This window comes from Tenrec ecaudatus, chromosome 8 (genome assembly GCF_050624435.1).
Source record: "Tenrec ecaudatus isolate mTenEca1 chromosome 8, mTenEca1.hap1, whole genome shotgun sequence".
NCBI classification, from domain to species: Eukaryota; Metazoa; Chordata; class Mammalia; order Afrosoricida; family Tenrecidae; genus Tenrec; species Tenrec ecaudatus.
The window spans coordinates 144,196,437-144,220,861 of NC_134537.1; the positions used below are offsets into that span (position 1 = coordinate 144,196,437).

The 24,425-nt window shown below is 43.0% G+C and overlaps 1 protein-coding gene across 7 annotated transcripts in view; it reads left to right on the forward strand.

Annotated features, from left to right (window-relative positions):
- The first annotated feature begins 1,202 nt into the window (after positions 1-1,202).
- Positions 1,203-24,425, forward strand: part of DTNB (dystrobrevin beta) — a 313,250-nt gene continuing 290,027 nt past the window's right edge. For 5 of the 7 annotated variants that reach the window (XM_075557010.1, XM_075557012.1, XM_075557015.1 and 2 more), the window contains exon 1: positions 1,203-1,385. The gene's annotated coding sequence lies outside the window, so the exon portion shown is untranslated. Of the gene's footprint in view, positions 1,386-4,070; positions 4,308-24,425 lie in introns of those variants that run through there. The other 2 variants (XM_075557014.1, XM_075557011.1) reach the window with 2 other exon arrangements.

Here is a 24,425-nt window from a genome sequence, read left to right on the forward strand (position 1 = left end):
TTTTCTCTTACATCACCGAGTCGGGCAACAGCATTGACTTCACCATCGCAGTTTAAAAATAGGAAGAGGCTTGGAGCAGGAAGAGGGTGTTCTGAAGGTAGGCAGACAGGCTGGTAGGCAGCAGGGAGACAGACAGAAGGCGGTGGCACAGTCTGTCTCACCATAAGCGAGGAAGCAAAAACCAGGACCAGCCAGACTCACACGCAGTGGCCTATGGTCACAGTGTAGGTGTGTATAGTCTTCATTCACATACCAGGAGCATGTCACTGCTTTGGGTCTGAAATATCGTTAAGGAAAACGATCCTTCAAGGCATTAAAGAAGGGTGGGTGGTGGTGGGGGCAAGGCTTAGTTCTATGTTGGCACCATTTTCTCTGGATTGCACCAGTTGGAAAGGATTGTGTCAATAAGGATACTCTTGAAACAAAACGAAAAGAGCAAGTGCAGAGTTGGTGAACATTGGTCACTTGTTCTCCCGGCTTTGATGTCCTCCTTCCTTCCACCTAGGCTCGCTTTTCTTCCTTGAAGACTGAGCACACACATGCCACCTCTTTCAGGTACCCCTCTTCCCCACCTAGCAGAAGCCATCTCTTCCCCGCAGTGCCTGCCAGCAGCATCTCCTTGTGGTTTGCCTTTGCCTGGGTCACCGGACCCGGTTGTTTGCCTGGCTGCTTTCTTACTAAATTATGCGTTCCTCGAGACCAGGCACCGTGACTGTGTCACAGGGCACCTGGTACAGCGCTAGGCAGAGTCCGTCGGTGCCCAGTGAACGCTAGCTGACTTGAATTAATTTGGAAAACCACTCAGGGCAGGATCTCTTCCTCCAGGCGCCGATGGATGAGTCACGGGGTGGTTCTTTGCATTTTTTACCTAGTAGTCACATCAGGTCAAGCATCCGTGCAGCCCGGCAAATACCTGTGGGCTTGAAGCGCATCTCCACCGCCCACCGCTAGCTTGGCGCGGAAACCCTGCGGAGCCCAAGTTTCCCCTGGTCGGGCGGGGCTCCCAACTGGCCAGCTGGGGGGCCGGCCCGACCAGCCAGCGGGGGGCGGGGCCCGAGGGGGAATCCTGCCCGCTTCCCCGCCCCCTCCCCGCCGCGGCGGAAGCCCCGCCCCCAGGCCGCGCGCTCCCGCTGGCGGCGCGCGCCCGCCCCTCTGCCCTCGCGCCCTCGCACCCTCGCGCCCTCGCGCCGGGGGCGGGCTCGCTGCGCGTGCCGGGCGGGGAAGCGGCGCGCGCCGGGCGCCTGAGAACGTTCGCCGCGGGGGCGGCTCCGGGGCCTGAGCGGGTGCCGGCGCCTCAGCCGCGGGGGCCGGGCCGGGAGGGGGCGGAGGAGCCTGCGGCCGCCAGACCCGGTCCCGACGCCTCCGTCTCCGTCTCCGGCCGGGAAGTGAGTAAGGCGGGGAGTGCGCGGCGGCGGCCGGAGCCCGCCGGAGAGGGAAGAGGCTGCTCGAGCCTCGCGCTCGCGAGCAGCGGGGAGGGAGCCGCGCGGTGGCCGGAGCCCCGGAGCCCGGGAGGCGCAGGGCCGGGAGAGGCGGAGGTGGCGCGCGGGATCCGGGGCCGCTGCGAGGGGAGACGGACGGCGCGTGGCGGCCGGCCCTGGAGGGCGAGGGCGGGGGATGCCGGGGGGCCCGGGGCCAGCGCCGCCGCACGCGGAGCCCCAGGGCGGGGGTGGGGTCCCCGGGGTCCCGAGCGCGCTGGGCACCCGGCTCGGAGCTGGGGCTGCGGCGCCTGGCTGATGGAGCCTTAGCCTGAGCTCGCCAGGTGGAGGCTCCGCGTGAGGTGCTGAAGGGACGAACGAGGCAGGTCCTGGCAGAGGGCAGGTAAGGCAGACAGGCCCTGGCAGAGGGAAGGGAGTTTTATTCCAGATCACCCCAAAACACCCTCTCCCGAGGTGCCTGAGAGTGAACCTGCCCAGCGAGGTCGCCCTGGAAGGGAAAGCGCCCCGAGATGCAGCTCACCGGTGCCTGCTCTTCAATGGCTGGGCCAGGCCTTGGGATTCCGAAAACCTTCCAGCCTTCTTAGCAAACGTGTATTGGTTAGCCAGCATGGGTGGAAAACCGTGGTCAGCAGAGGGGCATCAATTAAACAAGACCCTGATTTGTTATCTTAGGCGCTGACACTTTGACTGGGGGGCATCTGTATAAAGATTAAGTAGCATGGCCATTTATGTCTCGTACCTGCTCACCTTAGATCACTTTGATTTCGTCGCGGTATGGGGAAATTCGAAGCGTAAGTTTGCTAGGTTTGGGGGCTAGAGAAGGTCCAGCGAAGTTTAGGGGAGGAATTTGGGGGAGTTTTGCAAGCTCTTTTTGTATCGCATTTGAAGGCACCAAGGGGAGAAATCAGTATGGCAAGAGCATGGTAACTGACCCTGAGCAGTGCCTGGTGCACAAGAGTTGTGCAATGAATAAATAAATGAATGAAGGATTTTGGTACATTTACTCTGAACAGCCTCACTCACCTTCCCCTTAGTTCCTCACGTTCCCTGTGGTTCCTCAGGTTACCCGTATATACTCGTGTATAGCCGAGTTTTTCAGCACATTATTAAATGAAGTTTTTGTGGTAAAATTAGATGCCTTGGCTGATATTCGGGTCAGTTTATACTCGAGTTTATACGGTACGATTTTTTTTTTTTTGCCAAATGAGGTACAGGCTCTTAGACTTGGACGTGTTAAAGCAGTGGTGGAAGCATGCTTTCTTGTGGCCAGGCCGCAGCTTACTGCCTACTGCCTGTGAGGAGTCTGCTCCTCGTGCAGTTACTTGAGGGGAGCCTATTTCCATTCTTGTCCCAGGATCCCAGTGGTGATGACTTGGGCTGCAGTCCACAAGGTCAGCAGTTTGAAACCACCATAAACAAGTCTTGGAAACCCATTATGGCAATTCTGAGATCTTTCTGAGTTGACATCGGTTTGATAGCATGAGTTTAGGGGGGAAAAAAAAGTTGGTTTTTTTTTTTTCTGGTTTTCTCATGGGCTCTTTCTGTCAAGTGAGGAATGCAGGTGCTTTTGTTTCCAGAACATGCTTTCTTTTCTATGTGGTCTTTGGATCTTAGATCTGTAAGAAAATGCTCATGCCTTTGCTTTCTTTTAAGCTTGGAATTCCAGTTGTCTTTTGCTTTGGTTAGGGTTTTGTTTGGACTCTTGAGCTCAAGACTGCTGTTTCAGTTCCCTGGGCTGCTGTGCCTGTTGGGTTACTTTGTCTGCCAAATCAAAACTTGACCTTTTATGAGTTCTCTGAGAGTTTTCGTCGTACACAGTGGAGTTGCCTTTGAAGAGGGTTGTGCCGTCCAGGTAGTCCTGACAAGGTGTTTCAGTGTCCACTATGCTCAAACTTTCGACTGATGGTTAGGACATTTGCCTTAGAACCAATTGAATTTCAGCCAACGGTTTGCTTAATTTATATCTTTAATATACACTGTGTTAGTCTGGGTTGGCTAGAGTAACACATCCAGAGACACTCAGATATGTATAAGGAAGAGCTTTATATTAAAGAGTAATTTTATTTTAAGAAAATGCCCCAGCCCAATCCAGATCAAATCCATAAGTCTGATACTAGTCTGTAAATCCCACTTCAGACTCAGGCAGCACATATAATAATGCCAAATTGAGGAAGATCACAGGCTAGTGGGCGCAAGGTCCTATGGATCCAGTGATGGTGGAAGCATCTCCGAGGCTCTTGCAAGTCTCTACGTGGTTTGTCAACAGGAAGGTGAAGCAGAGAGAGGGGCTCCTCTCAGGTTTCAGCAAGTCCCTGTGCGTTTTGTCAACAGGAAGATGAAGGCAGAGAGAGAGGGGAAGTTTCCAGAATCCTCATGAGAAGGCCATGCCCACAAGGAGGCATCGTTATGCTGTGACTCGATTGACAGGCTAGACTCCACCCCTTTACCTTCAATACCCCGAAGTTGACACAAGATTATGTAACTACTGCATACATGATCCCTTGGCACCTCATATGAAAAATATAAACCACAAAACTTCAAACCCAGTGTCTGTGAGCTGATTTTGACGCATAGCTGTCTTGTATAGGATTCTCAAGACTAAATCTTTACAGGGGCAGAAGCCTGAACTTTATCCTGTGGAGCATGGATTTGGACCAATGACCTTACCAATGACCATGGATTTGGACCAATGACCATGAATCCAAATTTGACACCGAGAACCTTGATGACACTGGTTCAGTGCTTGGCTGCTCCAAATGCTAGTGGTTTGGACTCACTAGCTCCTCTGCCCCTCAAGAGGATAGCCTTGGAAGCTCTGTGGGGCAGTTCTGCTCGGGCCTGTGAATCAGAGTGAGTGAGAATCTTGAAGAGGTCAGTTGATTTCTCTTTTGCTCTAGGGCTGTACTTCAGAGTGACTGTTACTTCTTGTTTTGGGGTGCCTCGGTGCTACACTCTTGGGTGCCCTGCTCCAGATTCCCTCAATGATAGGGTATTTTATTCATTGTATTTATATTTATTTGTAAGTCTACTTTAGTGGCGTTTATGTATGATAAAACACATAGATGTCCCAGGTACAACCGGATGAGTTTTGACAAATTTATCTGTCATGTGATCACTCTGTAACAGTTCCACCATCCAAGAAAATCAGTCTGACTCTACATTTTGGCACAGTGTTTTAAATGGATTAAGCATTGAACTGCTAACTGCGTGTTCGGCAGTTCGAACCCAGGTGGGAAGAAACATGATATTGTCTGCTAGTATAAAGATTTACATGCTCAGAAACCCCATGGAGCAATTCTATGCTGTCTTTTAGGGCCCCTGAGTCGGACTTGACTCTGTGGCAGTGGCTTTGGTTTTTGGAATTACACAAACATTTGGGCTGTGGCATCTGGTTGTACAGATTGCGTACTTTCCAGCTGCACGGGGTGTCATTCTTGGGGTGTTAGCTGCAAGGTCAGATGCTCAGACCCTCCAACCACTGCATGGGAGAAAAGACAAGGCTTTTTGTTCTGGAAGGCGTGACAGTCTCCGAACCAACAGGAGCAGTTCTACTCTGTCCTGTAGACTCATTGAGAATCGACTCCGTGGTAGTGGGTTATTGTTAGCAGAGTAGCAGCTCCTAGAGTTGTGTGGTACATGTTGTGGCCCAGTGTTACAACTCTTTTTTTTTAAAAAAAATAATTTTATTGGGGGCTCATACAACTCTCACCACAGTCCATACATCCATCCATTGTGTCAAGCACATTTGTGCATTCGTTACCCTCATCATTCTCAAAACATTGCTCTCCACTTAAGCCCCTGGCATCAGCTCCCCATTTCCCCCTTCCCTCCACTCCCCCCTGACAACTCTTCTAGTAGCTCCTGAATACACACCCAAACACACTGCCATCAAGTCGGTTCTGGCTCAGAGTGACTCAGTCGGACAGAGCAGGACTGCTCCATAGCAATTTTCACGCTGTGACCCTTTGGGGAAGTGGACTGGTGCATGTTTGTCCTTTGGAGCCTACAGGATGCAGACCACTGAGCGTCCGGTGAGCGATTGAGGGCTGTAAGCACAATACCGCTAGTATTCTTCATGCGTGCACATCCACCTGTAAAACACTCAGAGCCTCCAAGACCAAACTCACTGCCAAGTCGATGCAGAGCCATAGTGATCGTATAGGACAGGGTAGAACTGCCCTTGTGAGTGTCTGAGACTGTAACTGCTTCCAGCTGGTAGTTTCGAACTACTGACCTTGCAGATGGAAGCCCAATGAGTAACCATCACATTACCAGGATGCCTTTCGGATGAAAATCCCCCATTCTCTTTGACCCAGTGTTGTAGTTTTGTTGGTTGGTCATTCTCCTGTCGATAGTCTTTGCCCATCTTTTCCTGTTTCAGAGATTGCTGTAGTGCAGGAAGGGAATTGTTGGGTTGGAGGAGTGCAGATTGAAAATTTTAATTGATGGGACATCAACCAGGTTGATACTTAACTTATTTAACAGCAGAATATTTAGTGTTCAGTTGTAGACTGAAATCACAGTTTGTCTTTCTCATGTGGCGAAGGACGTTGAAGCTACTTTGGGTATAGTTATTGGAAGGATATGGGGTTTGGAGATGCATCATCTTGCCAGTCTGAAGTTGGTCCTTTCGCCTTGGTGAAGCTGCCATTTGTTGTGTATACGTTTTCAGTTTTAATGTCATATTTATGAAAAAAATCCTAAATGGATTGTTTTTGTTATGAATGGCTTAAGAAAATTTTCTCTATCCCAGGTTATGGATTATTTCTTCCTGTTTTCTATGAGTAAAAGTTTTACTTTTCATGTGGAATTTGTTTCTTTGTGAAATATAACCAAACCAAACTCAATGCCATTGGTTCAATTCTGACTAATGGTGACCCTACAGGACAGGGTAGAGCTGCCTCTGCGTTTCCGAGACTGTAACTCTTTACGTGAGTAGAAATCCCGTCTGCCTCCCTGTGACATATAACAAAGAGGTAGGATTTTGCCTGTGTGTGTGTGTGTGTGTGTGTGACTAGGTTTTAAGCATTTTTTATTGAAGAGTATGCTTTCATCTACTGAATTGACTATCCCAAGTCATACAACTCTCTGAGTCTGGTATGTTCCAGTGGTTGGGCGTGTTGGTTACAAGTTTAGTTTCTTTCATGCTTTTTTGGTTTACTTATATTGTTTTTGATTTTTTTTAAATGAATCATTTTGTTGGGGGCTCTTACAACTCTTATAATAATCAGTTGTATCAAACACATTTGTAAATAGTTGCTATCATCATTTTCAAAACTTTTTCTTTGTACTTGAGTCCTTGGTACATTGTTTTCTTTCATCAATTCGAGTAATTCTCTTTTTCTCAAACAATGATCTACACTAAAATTTAAAATGTATTTACCTAGTATTCTTTTTATGATTAAAAGCATCTTTGCTGTCTAGAGAATTCTCTTCCTTCGCTCTTGATGTTCATTGATACCTTTTATTTTTCTTTTTGCTTGATCATTTCTTCTTGATGTTTCTGCCTTTTACTGGATTTTTCTGTCCACGAACAGTTTTTGATTTCAAGAATCTGTTTATATTTAATCGATTTCTCCTGTTACCTTTTTTGCTTTTTTCTTTCTGTCTTTTTTTAGCTTTGATGTAGGCTTTGCCATTTTTTTAACGTGGTCAAATATCAGAGGTCCGTTGTATCTTGCTCTCAGCTGTTTGTGCCCTTCCTCCCCATAAGACAGATGAGCATCCATATCCTTTGTCAGCTGATTACTAGCGACTTCTGGAGAAGAAATATACCTCTTCCGTACTAACATGCTTAGGCTTTAGAATGGAGATAGTACATGGAAGTCAGCCTACCTGACCTGTTGCCAATATGTAACTAATGAGCCCTCGTTTCAGACACCTAGATGTCAAGATTATTACTGTCTTTTAACTTATTGAAAGGTGACTGATACAGAAATTGATATCGTGGTAGATGACTGTTCCCAAATATTTGCTCGTATGGGGAAGGGAAGCATATAATTCTTGGCCTAGATGTGAGGTTTGATCATGTGACTTACTTTGATCAATGGAATTTGAATGGCTGTGAAAGATGCTAGTTCTGAGAGCCATTGCATGTTTCTGCCAGCTCGCTGGTGCTTTCCCTGTCACAAGAATGTCACCTCCCAAATATGGGTTGCTCCTTCATCCTTGGTCTGCTGTGAAGACATGTGGAGCAGAGTCAGAGAGACCTGTAGCTGCTTCAGCTGACATATAATGTCAGAAGTAAGCCTTTGTTACAGGAAGCTGCTGAAATTTGGGGATAGTTTTTCTCCTTATGAAGGGCCAAGTAGTCAAGTAGTTAATCTGTTCATTATATATGTATGGGTATATATGTATATATATATCATATTAAATGAAGGGGGAAGTGCAGAGTGGAGACCCAAGGCCCAAGTGTCGGCCAATGGAGATCCCCTCATAGAGGGGTTTAGGAGAGGAGATGGGTTAATTAGGGTGTGAGGTAGTATCGATGAAGAACACAGCTTTCCCCCAGATCCTGGATGCTTCCTCCCCCCAACTACCATGATCCGAATTCTACCTTGCAGGGCTGGATAGGACAGAGGCTGTACACTGGTACATATGAGGGTTGGAGGTACAGGGAATCCAGGGTGGATGATACCTTCAGGACCAAGGGTGTGAGGGACGATGCTGGGAGAGTGGAGGGTGAGTGGGTTGGAAAGGGGGAACTGATTACAAGGATCCACATGTGACCTCTTCCCTGGGAGAGGGACAGCAGAGAAGAGGGGAAGGGAGACTCCGGATAGGGCAAGATATGACAAAATAACGATGTATAAATTACCAAGGGCATATGAGGGAGGGGGGAATGGGGAGGGAGGGGAGGAAAAAAAAGAGGACCTGATGCAAGGGGCTTAAGTGGAGAGCAAATGCCTTGAGAATGATTGGGGCAGGGAATGTATGGATGTGCTTTATACAATTGATGTATGTATATGTATGGATTGTGGTAAGAGTTGTTTGAGTCCCTAATAAAATGTAAAAGAAGAAAAAAAAAAAAAGAAAAAAATCTTCTTCTGGTTAAACAGGTACATGTTAGGATGCACATGGTCCTCTGAATACTACTTTTTTTTGCTATATCCCTTAATTTTATTTATTTTTATTTTCCCCTTAATTTTAAGAGTATACTTTAATTATTTGATTTCAAATATTTGTTCATGACTTTTTTGATTTCCTCTTTAGCCCATGAGTTATCTAGATCCTTTGATTTCCAAACAATTTTTCTTTTTAAAATTATAATACTTTAAAATTGCTGATTAAAAAAATTATATTGTGGTAGAGGAAGCGGTCTCCTTAGAGATGATGAGTCCTTTAATGTAGAGAGACTTCCTTTGTGACTTACTACGGAGTCAGTTTTTATAAACCCTTCACATGTATTTAGAAAGAATAAACATTGTCTGAGAAAGCTCTGGCGGTGTAGTGGTTACTGTGGGGCTGCTGTCTGATCGGTAAGATCAGCACCAGCCACACTGCGGTGTTGAGTTCAGTTTCTTTGTCTACCTGTCCTGTAGAGGTCGCTGTGAGTCAGCATGGGCTGGATGGCAGCGGCAGTGAGTTTGGTTTGGATTTTGTGTATTTGTTGGATGCAGAGTCTCATATTATTCTGTTTGGTAGACCCTATTAGTTCTTACATATATATTTTTAATGCCACAACTAATGTTTTACCTTTTAAATGTATCCATTTCCTATATAGCTATGTCAAAATGACTCTGTGGGTGGAGCTGTATTAATTTCTCTTAGCTTTGACTTTGTATATTTCTAGTTAGGTTGCTAGGTTCATCTTATTTGTGTTCGTCATAGGAGAGTAAGTCAAAAAGTGTTGCGATCAAAATCTCAGAACCCTTTATGAAGCAGAAATATAAAAGCGTGAGGCCATTGCTTATGGATATATCTGTCATCTATGTCTATGTACTTCTGAGGGCAGCGTTTCTGTCTCTCTAACCCTGTCCTGAAGAATTCTGTGCTTTTCAGTTGACACGATGCCAAAATAGCAGGTAAACAAACAAACAAACAAACAAACAAACAGTTTTGGCATCCATGAAGGACTCCACCCATGTTCCTTTTCAACATGCTTTGGGTTTTGGGAACCAAAGGAAGTCTAAAGGGGCAGTCTTTGGTGCCCTTGAAGCAGGTGCATTGTTATGAGAGAACATTCCTTGTGTGAACCTCCTGCTCATTCTCTCACCCAAACAATGTCCATGGTTCTTAAAACTTTCATCCTAATAAGCCCCTGTGATCATCCTATACCCTTCTAGAAAACCTATCCAGATTACTCCTTGGGACTCCCCTAAATAGTTATTATAACCTTCTGGGCTGGCCCTGCACATTCCCGCAGAAGCCCCTGCGTGAATTTGACCTTTAGTTTTTGGAGTGAAGATGCCCTAAGTACACGAAGGCAGATGTATTACTGAGAAAACAACGTCTGCAGCCATTCACCTATCACAGAGACGCGTGTAAATGTTTTTGTTAGGAATAAATCTGTGGCTGTGTGACCCGGAACTCCGGTACCAATATTTTTTACTTACCTGAGCTTCTTTCCAGTAGATTCCTGCATAATTGTGTAGTATCTCTCTTTAGCTCCATTATATTTATTTTTCTTGACAGTCTGTCTTTAGATGTAAGAATTCATGTCTTTAATTCCAGAACATTTACATTTATCACCTCCTAACAACATTGCTTCTTCATCATTTCTTCCATCCTTTTGTTCTTTCTTTTTCTAAACACGTTTAACTGTGAATTAGATTGAGCGTTTCCAGAGCAGATCCTCAGTTTTGCATGCGATTACTCATACACATCTGCTTCAACTCATCCTTTGCAATCCCTTCAGTGCAACATCATTTATCTCACTTCCTTCATTTGTTTCCTGTTTCCATTCTCCCTCCTGTCCTAACCCTCTGAATTTCATTCGGGGACAAATGCCATCCCTTGGTTCTTAAATTGTTGATTATTCTAATGTGGGAGTGAGTTCCATTCCAGACCCGGAGGCTAACTAAGGGCCATAGTCCAGGGGTGCTGCTAATTATCATCTGACCAGTCCGCATAGTCTCTGTGTTAGTCCGGGGAGACTAGAGAAACAAATTCATGGAGACTCGTGAATAAGAAAGGTTTATATACAATAGAAACTATACATTTTTTTCTTTTAAAAAAATCATTTTATTGGGGCTCATCCAACTCTTATAATCCATACATACATCAGTTGTGTAAAGCACACTTACACATTCGTTGCCCTCATCGTTCTCAAAATTCGCTTTCCGCTTGGGTTCCTGGAATCACCTCCTCATTTTCCTTTTTCCTCTCACCCTCCCTCCCCACTCCCCCCTCCCTCATGAACCCTTAATAATTTATAAATTATTATTTAATCTTATCTTACACTGCCCGGTGTCTCCCTTCACCCACCTTTCTGTTGCCCATCCCCCAGAGAGGAGGTTATATGTAGATCCTTGTGATCGGTTCCCTCTTTCTACCCACCCTTTCCTCCCGGTATCGCCACTCTCACCGCTGCTCCTGAGGGGTTCATCTGTCCTAGATTCCCTGTGTTTCCAGATCCCATCTGTACCGCTGTGATCCTCTGGTCTAACTAGGTTTGCAAGGTAGAATTGGGATCATGATAGTTGTGGGGAGGAAGCGTTTAAGAACTAGAGGAAGGTTGTGAGATCCTTGTCTTTCTAATGGGGATAAGGTGAAACCTTATTGAGTTTTGACTGTAAGGAATGAGGTGTTCATTTCTCACAGTTTTTTTTTTTCTACTTCTGCTTGTGGGGCTTGCTTTATTTCAGCTTTTTTTTTTTTGAGTCAAGTCTTGTTTTGTGCTTTTTTGGGTGTTTGCAATAAAAAATAGACTATTGACAGAACAATGTTAGGTTTATAGGAAAAATGTGCAGAGAATACAGTGTTCCCGTATGCTTCCTCTCTTTACACCATTCCTCCTGCTATTTTCCCTGCACACCTGGGCTACATTACTTCCAGCTGATGGGTCAGTGTTGAGACAGTGTCACTGACTCAAGCCCATAGTTTACTTAAGGGTTCACTGCTTGGGTTGTACAGCCCCGTGAATTCTGACAGATGCATCATGTATGTGTCCGCTATGACAGTGTGGTACAGAGAACAGTCTCACTGCCCTGCATTCCACCTGCGTACCCGTACTCTCTGCTTCCCCTGGACTCTAGAAACCACTCAACACTTTCCTGTCTATAAACTTGCCTTTTCCAGATGTCATATGGTTAAAATCATGTTGTTTGTAGCCTTATTCCAACTGGCCTTTATTAAGCAATATGCATTTAAGATTCTCCGCGTCTTTTCGTGCGTTAATTGCTCATGCCTTCTCATGACTGAACTGTTTGGATAGACCACAGTTTGTTTACTCATCTGTTGAAGGATGTCTTGATTACTTCCAGTTTGAGATAGTTATGAATACAACTGGTGTACATCCACGTTCCGGTTTTTTGCATGGACAGAAGTTGTAAACTCAATTGGGTAAATCCCAAGTGACCTGATTGCTGAGTCATGTAGTAAGACCATGTTGAAGTTGGTAAGAAACTGCCGGTTGTCTTCTAAAGTAACTGTACCATTTTGCATCCCCAATGATTTATTAAATTCATATGCAAGCATCCTAAATGCACTTGTAGCATAATCCTTATTCTGTAAATTAAATTTCATCTGGAATGAATTCCTATTCCAATTGCTGCATTTGTTGACAGGCTTGTTTCTGACCCAAAGGGAGATTGATCTTGCTTTTGAGCCTTCTTCTTTCTTTAGTTTTTAATTTTTAGGTTTTATCTCTTAGTGTGTATTTGTAGCAGGAAGAGATGCATTAAGTTGTCTGCTTACTTGCCTACTTTGACCAGAAGATGTAATTGACCGGGCTTCTCTAGAGGCTCTCTCCCCTGTCTTGTTGTCTTTGTGATTGCCTTGCCTCTGCCGTTGAATGGCAGTGATGATAATGGTCATTTTTATCTTTCTCCTGTCTGGGAATGCTTCCAGTGAGCCTTTCCGTGTTAGATATGAAGCTTGCTGTAGCTTTCTGCCTTATGTCGTCTGTCAATTTAAGAAGATTTGCTTCTGCTTTTGGTTTGTGTTGTTATTGGGTGTTAAATTTTGAGGATTTTTTAATATCTGTTGTTGAAGTCACCTTTTTCTTTTTAATAATTGGTAGTGGGACAGACCTCTCTGAAACAAGGATAACAAGAGAAACAGATTTATAAGGTCATATATCAGAAACAGATTTATAAGATTCTATATCAATTAAAATCTAATCTCTATCAGTCAAAACAGGACTGCCTGCTGTAATAATCAGGTTGGAATTAAACAACCTTGTAACTTCCCTATAATCAAATAACCCTTTGCTGGGTTATTTGTGACCTTACGGAACAGAGTAGAACTGCTCCCTACGATTTCTCAAAAGCTTTATGACAATAGACGACCTCATCTTTCTTTTCTCAGTAATATTACATGTATGTCTGTGTGGTTTAAGCTACTCTACCAAGATATTTTCAGCATTGCAACTTCTACTCTATGACAAAGGCTTTTCATAGCTGATACATACTCTTTAATTGTTGCATCACCTTAGTGGCTAAGGGTGAGACATTCCTGGTACAGAGGTGAGGAAATTGAGAATTTTTAACATTTATAGTATTAAGTGAAATTGGCCTGTAATTTCCCTGAGACTGGCATTTCCTCTTTATCTTAGTAAAATGGTGAGGGTTCCGTGGAAGAATTCATACAAAATTATGATTATTTCCTTCAGTTCCTATCTGTAAAACAGTATTATTAATAGTAATAGTTAACATTTTTTAGGTTCTTATTTTGTGCCAGGCGTTGTTCTAAGTGCTTTACGGAGTAATTTTGTTCAGCAGTTACCATGTGACGTGACTGACTGTGGTGCCTCTGGCTGCCTCCAGCCTCCTTCAGAAGTGAAGTGCAATAAAGTGCAAACTGTGTTTACTGAAGTATTTTGCAAACACTCAGCAAATGGTCATTAATACAACAATGACTTCCTTGGTTTTATGACTGCTGTGAGGTTTTGATAAGCTAGGGTCCTGCAACAAATGCATTTTTTTGAGTAATTGACTTAAATGGAAGGCCTAACTTTTCAGTGCCTGATATCTTTTCATCTCTTGTGGATGCTCAGGTAAGAAGTGGTGTTAGCTGTTGGGTGCTGGTGAGTTGGTAGCAACCCTGTGTGCGACAGAACCAAATGCTGCTCCGTCCCACATCCTCCCCCCAGCTGTTCTGTTTGAGCCCTTGATTGCAGCCCCTGTGTCAGCCTATCACATCACGGGCCTTCTTTTTCACTGACCTTGCATTTTACCAAACGTGACGGCCTCCTCCAGACACTAGTCCTTCCTGATGACATGCACACAGCCCGTGAAACCTCCAAAGTTATACTCAGCTTTGAGCTTTCTTTCCATAAAAGAAAGAAAAGAAAATCAGATTTATTATAAAATACGGGTTCTTATCTCTGGACCATCTGTGTAGTCCTGTACATGCTAAGGGACAGTTTGCAGGAGTATTGATTTTTTTCACATTGAATTTTGATGTTTAGACATTTCTGCTGATTTTATAGCTCACCTGTGCCAGGTTGGGTCCTCTAGAGAAGCGAAACATTTGACATTTGTATGTGTGTGTGTGTAGAAAGAGAATTATATCAAGAAATGCTTTACACAGTTGTGGAAGGAGATAAGTCCAATCCTGTTCAATTTAGGCATCTCCTGACTCATGTAGCTGTGGAAACTGACAGGATGCAGGGTGTCATAGCAGGCAGGTTGGGGTGGCGGTGGGATGGCACAGGCTGCTGGGTGCAGAAGTAAATGAATCCTAAAGTGGCAGAATGAATCCAAGGTCAACAGCCCACTGACAGCTCCGGGATTGGGAGCAAGATGAAGCCCATTCAGGATCCAGATCTATCAGAAGGCAAAGGGGCACAAAAAAGCCATACCCCCAACAAGGTGACGTCAGGCTGAGATGTGATTGATAAGTTGAGTTTCACCTCTATCTTTACCCAGGTATGTCTGCTTGACATAAACCCTTAATCACACTATAGCAACAGAAGAATTACCAGTTCTCCTTATATAGATCATGGATGGATGGACTAGGAATTAGGAGTTCTGAGTTTCTAATTCTATTTTTAAAATATGAAATAAAGCTCTAAGGCATCAGCTAGGTTATCTTTGAGTCCCCGCAGCCTCGTTTTCTGTTGTTTTGCTTGTGGGTTTATAGTTCTCAATCATTATGGTCAATATGTTAACCAAACTTAAAGATAATGAGAACTCAGAAATAGAAAATAGATTGTTGCTACAATCCAGGATTTTGTACCTGGAGGGCGAATACTACCATTCAAGAGAAAGAGGAAGAATTTGACTTCGGTTGGAGCATATTTAAGTGGCTGGAGGATGCTGCTTCTCAATAACTCTCAAGCCACTTGTGGAAGTTATTTTTATTTATCTTTTAAAAAGTACATGTCTCTTGAGATAAGCTTCACTCACTGATGACTGAGCTGCATGCATTTCCTGAAGTGTGATTATGAAAACTCAAGCTTTGTGTGTGATTTCAAGATTACAACTTCCCCTGTGGTGTTCATATGTGTTTATATTTCTCTATTATCCAGTTCTAGACCTTTGTTTAGAACTAAAATCTTCTCTCATTTTATGAACTAAGTAGTTTGTGGCAGGTCTTCGGGAAAACTGATTATTAGACAGCTTAGAGGCACCCATCTCTCCCTTTTGTACCTTCCTCTCCCCCCTTCTCTTATGTTCTCTTCTTGGTTTCTTGGGTGGTTTTCATTTCCAAGGAGCCCTGGTGGCATCGTGAATGAACTGTTGGGCTGGCTCCTCACCAGCAGGTCAGCACTTCAAACCTACCAGCTGCTCCAGGAAGAGAGATGAGGCTGCTGTTCCTAGGACAATTCATAGTCTTGGAAACCCTATGGGAGAAGGCCTACTCTGCCGTATAGACTCACTCTGAGTTGGAATTGACCCCGTGGCAGTGAGGACTTTTTTTTTTTTTTTATTATTTACACTTTTCACTTTTGTTAAAAAAACTTCTCATTATTCCACATTTCAAATGTTGTAAATGATAACTTCAAGTATCTTTCCCCCAAGTATACTTATATATTTTTGAATAAATCACAAGAACAATAAAACAAAAGGGACAGGGAAGGCTTGCCTTTAGAATTCTCATCTAGGCATAGCCCAAGAAGACAGACACATTGTTAATAATAATAGCTAACATTTATTAGGCACTTATTGTATACCTGGAATTATGCTGAGAAGGAGTACAGATAGGACAATGGGTGAGTGCTTGGCTATTGATTAAAAGGTTGGTAGTTCAAACCCATTGGATATTTTATGGGAGAAAAGATCTAGTGGTCTGCTTTCTTAAAGATTTCAGCCTAGGAAACCCTATGGGGGCAGTTCTGCTTTGTTGTAGTGGTTCTCAACCTTCCTAATGCCATGACCCTTTCATACAGTTTCTCATGTTGTGGTGACCCCCACCTATAAAATTATTTTCGTTGCTATTTCATCACTGACATTTTGCCACTGTTATGAATCGGGCAACCCCTGTGAAAGGGTCGTTCATCCCCCAAAGGGGTCGCGACCCACAGGTTGGAAACCGCTGTTCTATAGGGTCACTGTGAGCTGGGATTGACTTGACAGGGACAGCGCATAGTGACATTGTGCTCAGTGATTTATGACGTTCTTTCATTGTTGCCTGACCTGTTGATGTTCTGTCTAACCTTTCAGAGCTCTGTGTAACGATGGAATGGAATCGTTGCATGTTGTTGTTGTTTTTTATTATAACCTGAGGAGTTGCTCAGATTTGTAAAAAGACAATCTCTAGAGGTTTACAAGCATTTGACTTTCCTGTATTTTTTTTTTAACTATGAAAGAGAAAAGACAACATGTTAGGGGAAGGATATTTGAGAATTTTCCTGAAATAAACAAGATAGTTATCTTTCTTAATAATCCTAGTGACTGTCTTGGCCAACAGTGACGTCTTAATTAAATGGGCATCCAGGGAAAAACTGACAGGAGCTTTGCCGGGACGTGGTGAACTGACCCAAGAAATGACCACATCTGGTTTCTTGGATGTAACTGAGAACGGAAGGGTTAAGATACTAAAAGACTCAAGGGAAATGAATGATATTTAACAACTAGCTGTAGTACAGGGACATCTTGGAAACATTTAGAAGAATCTTCTCTCCTTTTTCCTTTGGCCTTTCTAATTTTCTTCATGATCTTAAAAAAAATAAGTTGGAGGTCATTAAAATCAGAAACTTTTGCTCTGTCAAAATCATTGGTAAGAGAATGAAAAAGCAAGCCCTGTGCTGATAAGCAATATTGCAAAACGTCCGTTGGTCTTTGAGTGGTATACTTAACTTTTGCCTACAAATCGAATCCAACTCCAAACCACATGCTTTCAGATAGGACAGACCTTGAGGACGAACAAGGGACCAGACACTGAGCATTGTCCTTCAGACCTCACTGCGACTTAAGGTTAAATCTAGGACTTCATTTTGGGCACCTTTATTCTTGCCTTAGACAAACAGATTTTGTTTGCTAACTTAAAGCTCCACCACGTGTCTGTCAGTTTGTTGCACTGTGGTGGCCTATGTGTTGCCATGATGCTGGGAATCTGTCACTAGTATTTCAAGTACCAGCAGGGTCACCTACTGCAAACAGGTTTCAGTAAAGCTTCCAGAGTATGAAGAAGGGATAAACTGTCCAACTCTGAGGAATTAGCCACTGAAAACATTGTGGATAGCAGGGACCCACTGTCAGATACTAAGGCCTCCTAGATAACAGCAGAACACTAGCAGATGGAGCGTGAGAAGACGAGCCCCGCAGGTCGGGAGGCACTCAGAATATGACAGAGGAAGAGCTTCCTTTTCAAAGTTGAGTAGACCTTCATGATCTGGATGGGGTGAGGCCTTTGCAACCTTCATTTGCTGATGGGGCAAGCTTCAAAATGAGAAGAAACAGCTGCAAAAAATCTCTTAATAATTGGAACTTGGAACACATCAAGTATGAATTTAGGAAAATTGGAAGTTGTGAAAAATGGACTGCATAAAGATCAGTATCCTCTGGTATTGGCCATTTTGAATCAGAAAAGCATATGGCTTAGAATGCTGGGAATGACAGGATCAAGAGGCATGTTACTGCATTCGGTGTGAAAAATATTTCATGTTCTGTCTTGAAGTACAGTGCTGACTGATAGGATAATATCTATCTGCACACAAGGAAATACAGTCAAAACTACTCTTAAAATTTTATGCACCAACTACTACAGTTAGTGATACAGAAATTGAAGAATTTTACCAATGCCTTCAGGTTAAAATTGATCAAATATGCAGTCAATATGCATTGATAATTATTGGTGATTGGAATGCAAAAGTTGGAAATAAACAGGAAGAAGGAACAGAAGTTGGAAAATACGATCTTGATGATAGAAATGAAACGAGACTGCATGATAGAATTTTGCAAGACTAATGACTTCTTCATTGAAAATACCTTTTTTCAAAAAAAAGAAAAGAAAATACCTCTTTTCAACACACGGACTTCTGTAGATGGAATACACAACGTCTGTGAGAGGGGCCAATGGAGAAGCTCAATATTGGCAGCTAAACCAGGATGAGGGGCCCACTGTGGAACAGATCATCAATGGCTTTTATGTAAATCCAGGTTGAAGCAGAAGAAAATTAAAACAAGTCCGCAAGAGCCAAAATATCACCTTGAACTTCATCCTCTGAACTTCAAGAACATCTCAAGAACAAGTTTGATGCATTGAACACTAGTGACAGAAAACCCGATGAGCTGTGGGATGACAGCAAGAACATTATACATGAAGAGAACAAAAGGTTATTCAAAAGACATGAAAGAAAAGGTCAAAGTGGATGTCAGAAGAGCCTGTGAAACTTGCTCTTAGTCAAAGAGTAGCTAAAGCAAATGGAAGAAATGATGAAGTCACAATGAACACATTATTTCAAAGGGTAGACTCAAGAAGATAAGTAAAATACTATAATGTGCCAAGACCTAGAGTTAGAAAACCAAAAAGGAAGATCGTGCTCAGCATTTCAAAAACAAAGAACAAAAGAAAACTGGGGCCTTGCCTTTCAATATTGAAAGATGCTGTGGGTAAAATATTGGGCGATGCAGAAAGCCTTCAAATAAGATGGAAAGAACACTTTCACTGTACCAAAAAGAACTAGTCGAAATTGAACCATTTCAGGAGGTAGCATATGAGCAAGAACCAAGGCTACTGAAGGAAGAAGACCAAGCTGTACTGAAGACATTAACCAAAACCAAAGAGCTGCAAGGACTGAGGGAGTATCAATTGCAATGTGTCCACAAGCTGATGAAGCACTGGAAGCGCTCACTTCTCTACCCCAAGAAACTGGAAAGGCATCTACCTGGCCAACTGCCTGGAAGATATCTGTATTAGTACCCATTCCAAAGAAAGATGGCCCAACAGAATGCACATATTATAGAACAATGTCATCAATATCGCACGCAAGTAAAATTTTGCTGAAGATCGTCTAACAATGGTTGCACAAATACATCGACAAGGAGCTGCCAGAAGTTCAATTGGGTTTTAGAAGAGGATGTGGAACAAGGGATATTGCTGATGTCAGATGAACCTTGTCTGAAAGCAGAGATCACCAGAAAGATGTTGTGTTAGTCTGGGTAGACTAAAGAAACAAATTCATGGACACACATATGTATATAAGGGAGAGGTTTAGACACAAGAACAATTGAACATTGAGAAAACATCCCAGCCCAGTCCAGATCAAGTCCATAAGTCTGATATTAGCCCATATGTCTGATACCAATCTATAAAGGCCTCTTCAGACTCACAAAACACATGCAATGAAGCCAAATGCAGGACGCTCACAAGCCAGTGGGTAGAAAGTCTTTGGGTCCAGTGGCAATGTTAAGCATCTCCATGCTTGCAGGGGTTTCTCTGTGGCTTCTCCTGCTTCTGAGGTCTGGTTGCATTCATATGGCTTGTCTTCTGCAGTGTCTCTCAGGGAGTGACAGAGAGAGAGTGTCTTCATCCTCCAATGAGGAAGTACCAGATTTCCCAGAATTCTCAGGAGAAGGCTATGCCCACAGAAATCTCATTGGCTATCTCCAGATTGACAGCCTAGACTGCCCCCCACATTCTTAATCCTTAAATTGACACCAGATTAGGTGACTACCACAGATGTTTACTTGTGTTTTATTGACTGTGAAAAGGCGTTTGACCATGTAGATCATAACAAACTTTGGAAAACCTTGAGAAGAATGGGAATTCCAGAACACTTGATTGTGTGTATGCAGAACCAGTACCTGGATCAAGAGGCAGTTCAAGGGAATACTGCCTGATTTAAAATCAAGAAATGTGTGTGTCAAGGTTGCATCCTCTCACCCTACTTATTCATTCTGTATGCTGAGCAAATCATCAGAGAAGCTAGATTATACGAAGAAGAATTCAGTATCAGGATTGTTTATTAACACCTGGGATATGCAGATGACATCGGCATGCTTGCTGAAAGTGAGGACCTGAAGCACTTGCTGCTGAACGTCAAGGATTACAGCCTGCAGTATGAACTGGAACTCAGTCAGGAAGACCCAACTCCTCACCGCTGGGCTCAACATTGTGACAAGTGGAGAAAAGATTGAAGTTGTCAAGTATTTTGCCTTGCTTAGATCCACAATCTGTGCTCATGTAAGCCATAGGCAGAAGCTCAAAAGACCCGTTGCATTGGGTCAACCTGCTGCGCAAGACCTCTCTAAATTGTTGAAAAGCAAGGACATAACTCTGAGGACTGAGGTGTACCTTACTCAAGCCATGGTATTTTCAGTTGCCTCATATGCAGATGAAAGTTGAATAACGAATAAGGAAGACCGTGGAAGAATTAATGCCTTTGAATTATGTTGCTGGAGAAGAAAACACCATGGATTGCCAACAGAACAAACAAACCTGCCTTGCAGGAAGTACTGCCAGAGTGTGCCTTAGAGACAAGGACAGTGGAGTTCCTCTCAATGGTTTTGGGCCTGTTGGCAGGATTGCTGAAAAGGCATCGTGCTTGGTGAAGTAGAGAGTAGCGAAAAAGAGGAAGCCCCTCGAGATGGATTAAGACGGTGGGTGCAGCCATGGGGCTCAAACAGAAGAACACTTGCCAAGATGGTGCAGGACCAGGCGGGATTTGGTCCCGTTGACCATAGAGTAGCTCTGCGTTAGAACGGACTTGACGGCACCGGACAAACGCCACTTCAAGGTTGGTGACGGGAATGCCCCAGCAACCCTGCTGACAAGGAAGCCCGGGAGATGCTTCTGTGACGAGCACCCAGCACCACTCATGAGCAGTTCTGCCTGTAGCATCTGGGGCCATCACGGTCACAGTCTGTGCCTCGGCAGGAGGGTGGACTTCATGATGCTTGCTTTATTCCTTGAGGTCCGGCGCTTGTCCTGGAGGGGCAGCAGGTCACAGTGAAAAAGGAGTTAAGAACCCAAATCGTTGCCTATTTCCACAATTACTAGCATTGTAACCACGGGCCAAGTGACTTAATCACGCTGCCTCTCAATTTCATCATTTAATTCTCTTATCAGTATTCGTGATTTGTTCTGAAGCCTAACCCAGTTTGATCTTTTCACCCTCCCTGGTTTTCCTCAGAGCAGTAATTTACAAAGTGGGAGGCAGACAAAATGATCCTCTAGGCAGAGCCGAACAGGAAAGGACAAGCAATTAGGTTTTACTGATATTTCATCAGCAGGTTGATCTGATAGATAGTAGTCTGTCTGTGTGTCTCCTGGAGCTACATTGCGTATAGTAAGCTAAGTCAGTGGAGAGCTTAGTGAATGTACCACAACCTGGGGGTTGATATTTGTGATCCTCCCTGTGTATTTACTTACATTGTTTTAGGACACACTGCAGTCCACCTTGTGCCTGGTTTAATGTTTTAAAAATGGTATTACCTAATTTGAATTAGTTGAACTTTGATAAGTAGACAGTTTATAAAATGTTGGTGCAAATAAATTTTACATTAAAGCTTCAAATTCAATTGGAGACTGCAGTAGTAATGCCTGCACAGCAAGAAACAAAAAGCAGAGCTGATGCCTCTGCTTACATTATGCCCATTGGCCAGTCAAAATGCAAAGAAAAAACAAGTGGATGACCTACTCAGTACTCAGGTTGACAAGGAGTTCTTGCCTTAAAATGATTAAGAATGCCATTTGAAATGTGGATTATGTACAGTACTGATAATGCCACACGGAGGCTGATGCTAAATGTCCATTTCATGTTGAGATATTAGCTAATGATAATATGAGGCTAATATTACAATTGAGACATTTTAAAAACTAAGTACTTCAGAATATGAAGTCAAATTTGAGTGTTTTCAGTAGAGATTAAAGCCACGTGTTGCTTAATCAAGTATCTTGAAGTTTTTAATAAGCTCAGTGATACATTTATAGAAGTTTCTTTTGAAACTAATTAGGGGCAAAAGACGAAAACCCACTATGTTTTTGTAAAAGTGGCTGACAAAATATATAGACACGTTTTAGAGAAATGAGTGTTGCTGAATGCATCTCTCTGCTGTACAAAGTTAATAGTAGTTTACACTTTCACCAGCAGCATATGAATGTTGCTTTTCTTTCATAATTTTAGGAATGAAAGTTGTTGTCAGGCTTAATTTTCCCCTAATAGGTGTGATGGGTAAACTATTCTGTTTTCAAAACCCTTTTATATGTAGACTAACACAGATACCAGAAAAAATGTTTAGCTTAGCAAATTATTATGAAGTAAAGACCTTATAATCACCAGTGAGGTCAGGAATTTTACCATTCACTCCAGAATCCTGTTCACATGCCTTGCGCCAATCAGAACCTTTCCTCCGAAAGGAACCCAGCACTGTCTTGGTTGACTTGTATAGTGAGCTTGTATAGTAAGCACGTCTTGGTTTTCTCTATAGTCTTATTGTTCAGCTGTCGATCCTTAAAGATTTTATGTTAGTCTTGAATTACTGTGTTTTAAACTTACATTTTAATGATTCCTGGTGAGATAGACATTTCCCCCCTCATGTTTTCCATTTATATCTCCTTTTCTTGAATTGCCGGTTCATTATGTCAAATTTTAATTTTTTTCCTTTGTTCATACAAGTTCTTTATATATTCCAGATAGTAGTCATTTTATACGACTTGCTAATATTTCACCAGGCTTTTTATCTTCCTAGTAGGACTTTTGATGCATAGATTAAAAATAACAGATGGATCTGTCTTTTCTTTATATCTTTCCTTCTTTTCTTATAAGCTCTTATTTGAAAGCTTATTTAAAAACCTTCTTTAATTTGAGATTAAAATAGATTTTAAATGACCTCTGTAATACAAGCTTCTTGCAAAATACATACATGGGCATTTCACAGAAAACGGAATACAGATGGCAAGTAAACATAAATGTGAAGAAATGGAGCTGATCATTAGTGATCAGAGAAATTCAAACCAAGACTCCAGTGAGATGGTGTTATACACCCATGCTATTGACAGAATTTGAAAAACCTTATAGGACCAAGTGTCAGAGAGTATGTGAATGCATGAGATTGCTGACAGAATTACTGGTGGGTGTGTACTTCAGTGCTCTTTGGTAACAGTTTGTCAATTCCTCTTTGGTGTGTGCACAAGATAAACTCTTGCTGTTGTGCAACGAGAGTTACAAGAATGTTTATAGCATTTTTCTTAATAGGGGGTGGGGAGTGGAAAACTCTTGGAAATAACTCAGATTCTCATAGCAGGAAAGTAGATGATATAAGTGTGATTTATGAAATTATACAACAGTCAAAACAGCAGCAACATGCAACAATACAATGAATCTGAGCAATATAGTAAGCGAAAACAATTCCCAGGAATCTATATAGAGTATAATTTCATTTTTGTTTGTTTTTGAGATACAATTCACATGCCAGCCTGTGATCACGAGGGGCCAAAGGGATCAGTTATCAGGTATCAGAGAACAAAAAATCATATCATTGTGTGCTCACCTCCCTGATACGACCGCTGAAGACAAATGGGTGCATAAGCAAATGTGGCGAAGAAAGCTGATGGTGCCCAGCTATCAAAAGACATAGCATCTGGGGTCTTAAAGGCTTGAAGATAAACAAGCGGCCATCTAGCTCAGAAGCAACAAAGCCCACATGGAAGAAGCACACCAGCCTGTGCGATCACAAGGTGTCAAAGGGATCAGGTATCAGGCATCATCAGAACAAAAAAAATCTTACCATAGTGAATGAGGGGGGAAAGTGCAGAGTGGAGACCCAAAGCCTATTTGTAGGCCACTGGACATCCCCTTACCAAAGGGTCTTGGGGAGGAGACGAGCCAGTCAGGGTGCAATGTAGCAATGATGAAAAATACAACTTTCCTCTATTTCCTAAATTATTCTTCTCCCCCTCCCTCCTCCACTGTCATGATCTGAATCCTACCTTGCAAGTCTGGCTAGACCAGAGGGTGTACACTGGTACAGATGGGAACTGGAAACACAGGGAATCCAGGGCGGATGATCCCTTCAGGACTAGTGGTGTGAGTGGCGATACTGGGAGGGTATAGGGAGAGTGGGTTGGAAAGGGGGAACCTATTTCAAGGATCTACATGTGACCTCCTCCCTGGGGGACAGACAACAGAAAAGTGGGTGAAGAGAGACATCAGAAAGAACAAGATATGACAAAATAATAATTTATAAACTATCAAGGGTTCATGAGGGAGTGGGGAGGGCGGGGAAAAAATGAGGACCTGATGCCAAGGGCTTGGGTGTAAAGCAAATGTTTTGAGAATGATGAGGGCAATGAATGTACAAATGTGCTTTACACAATTGATGTATGTATGAGCCCCTAATGATTTTTAAAAAAAGATTTACCCTACAAAAAGAAAGTTTGTGCAAAGAAGTACAAAATAAGAATTAAAAAAAATTCACCCTACAACTCAGTGGTTTTTAG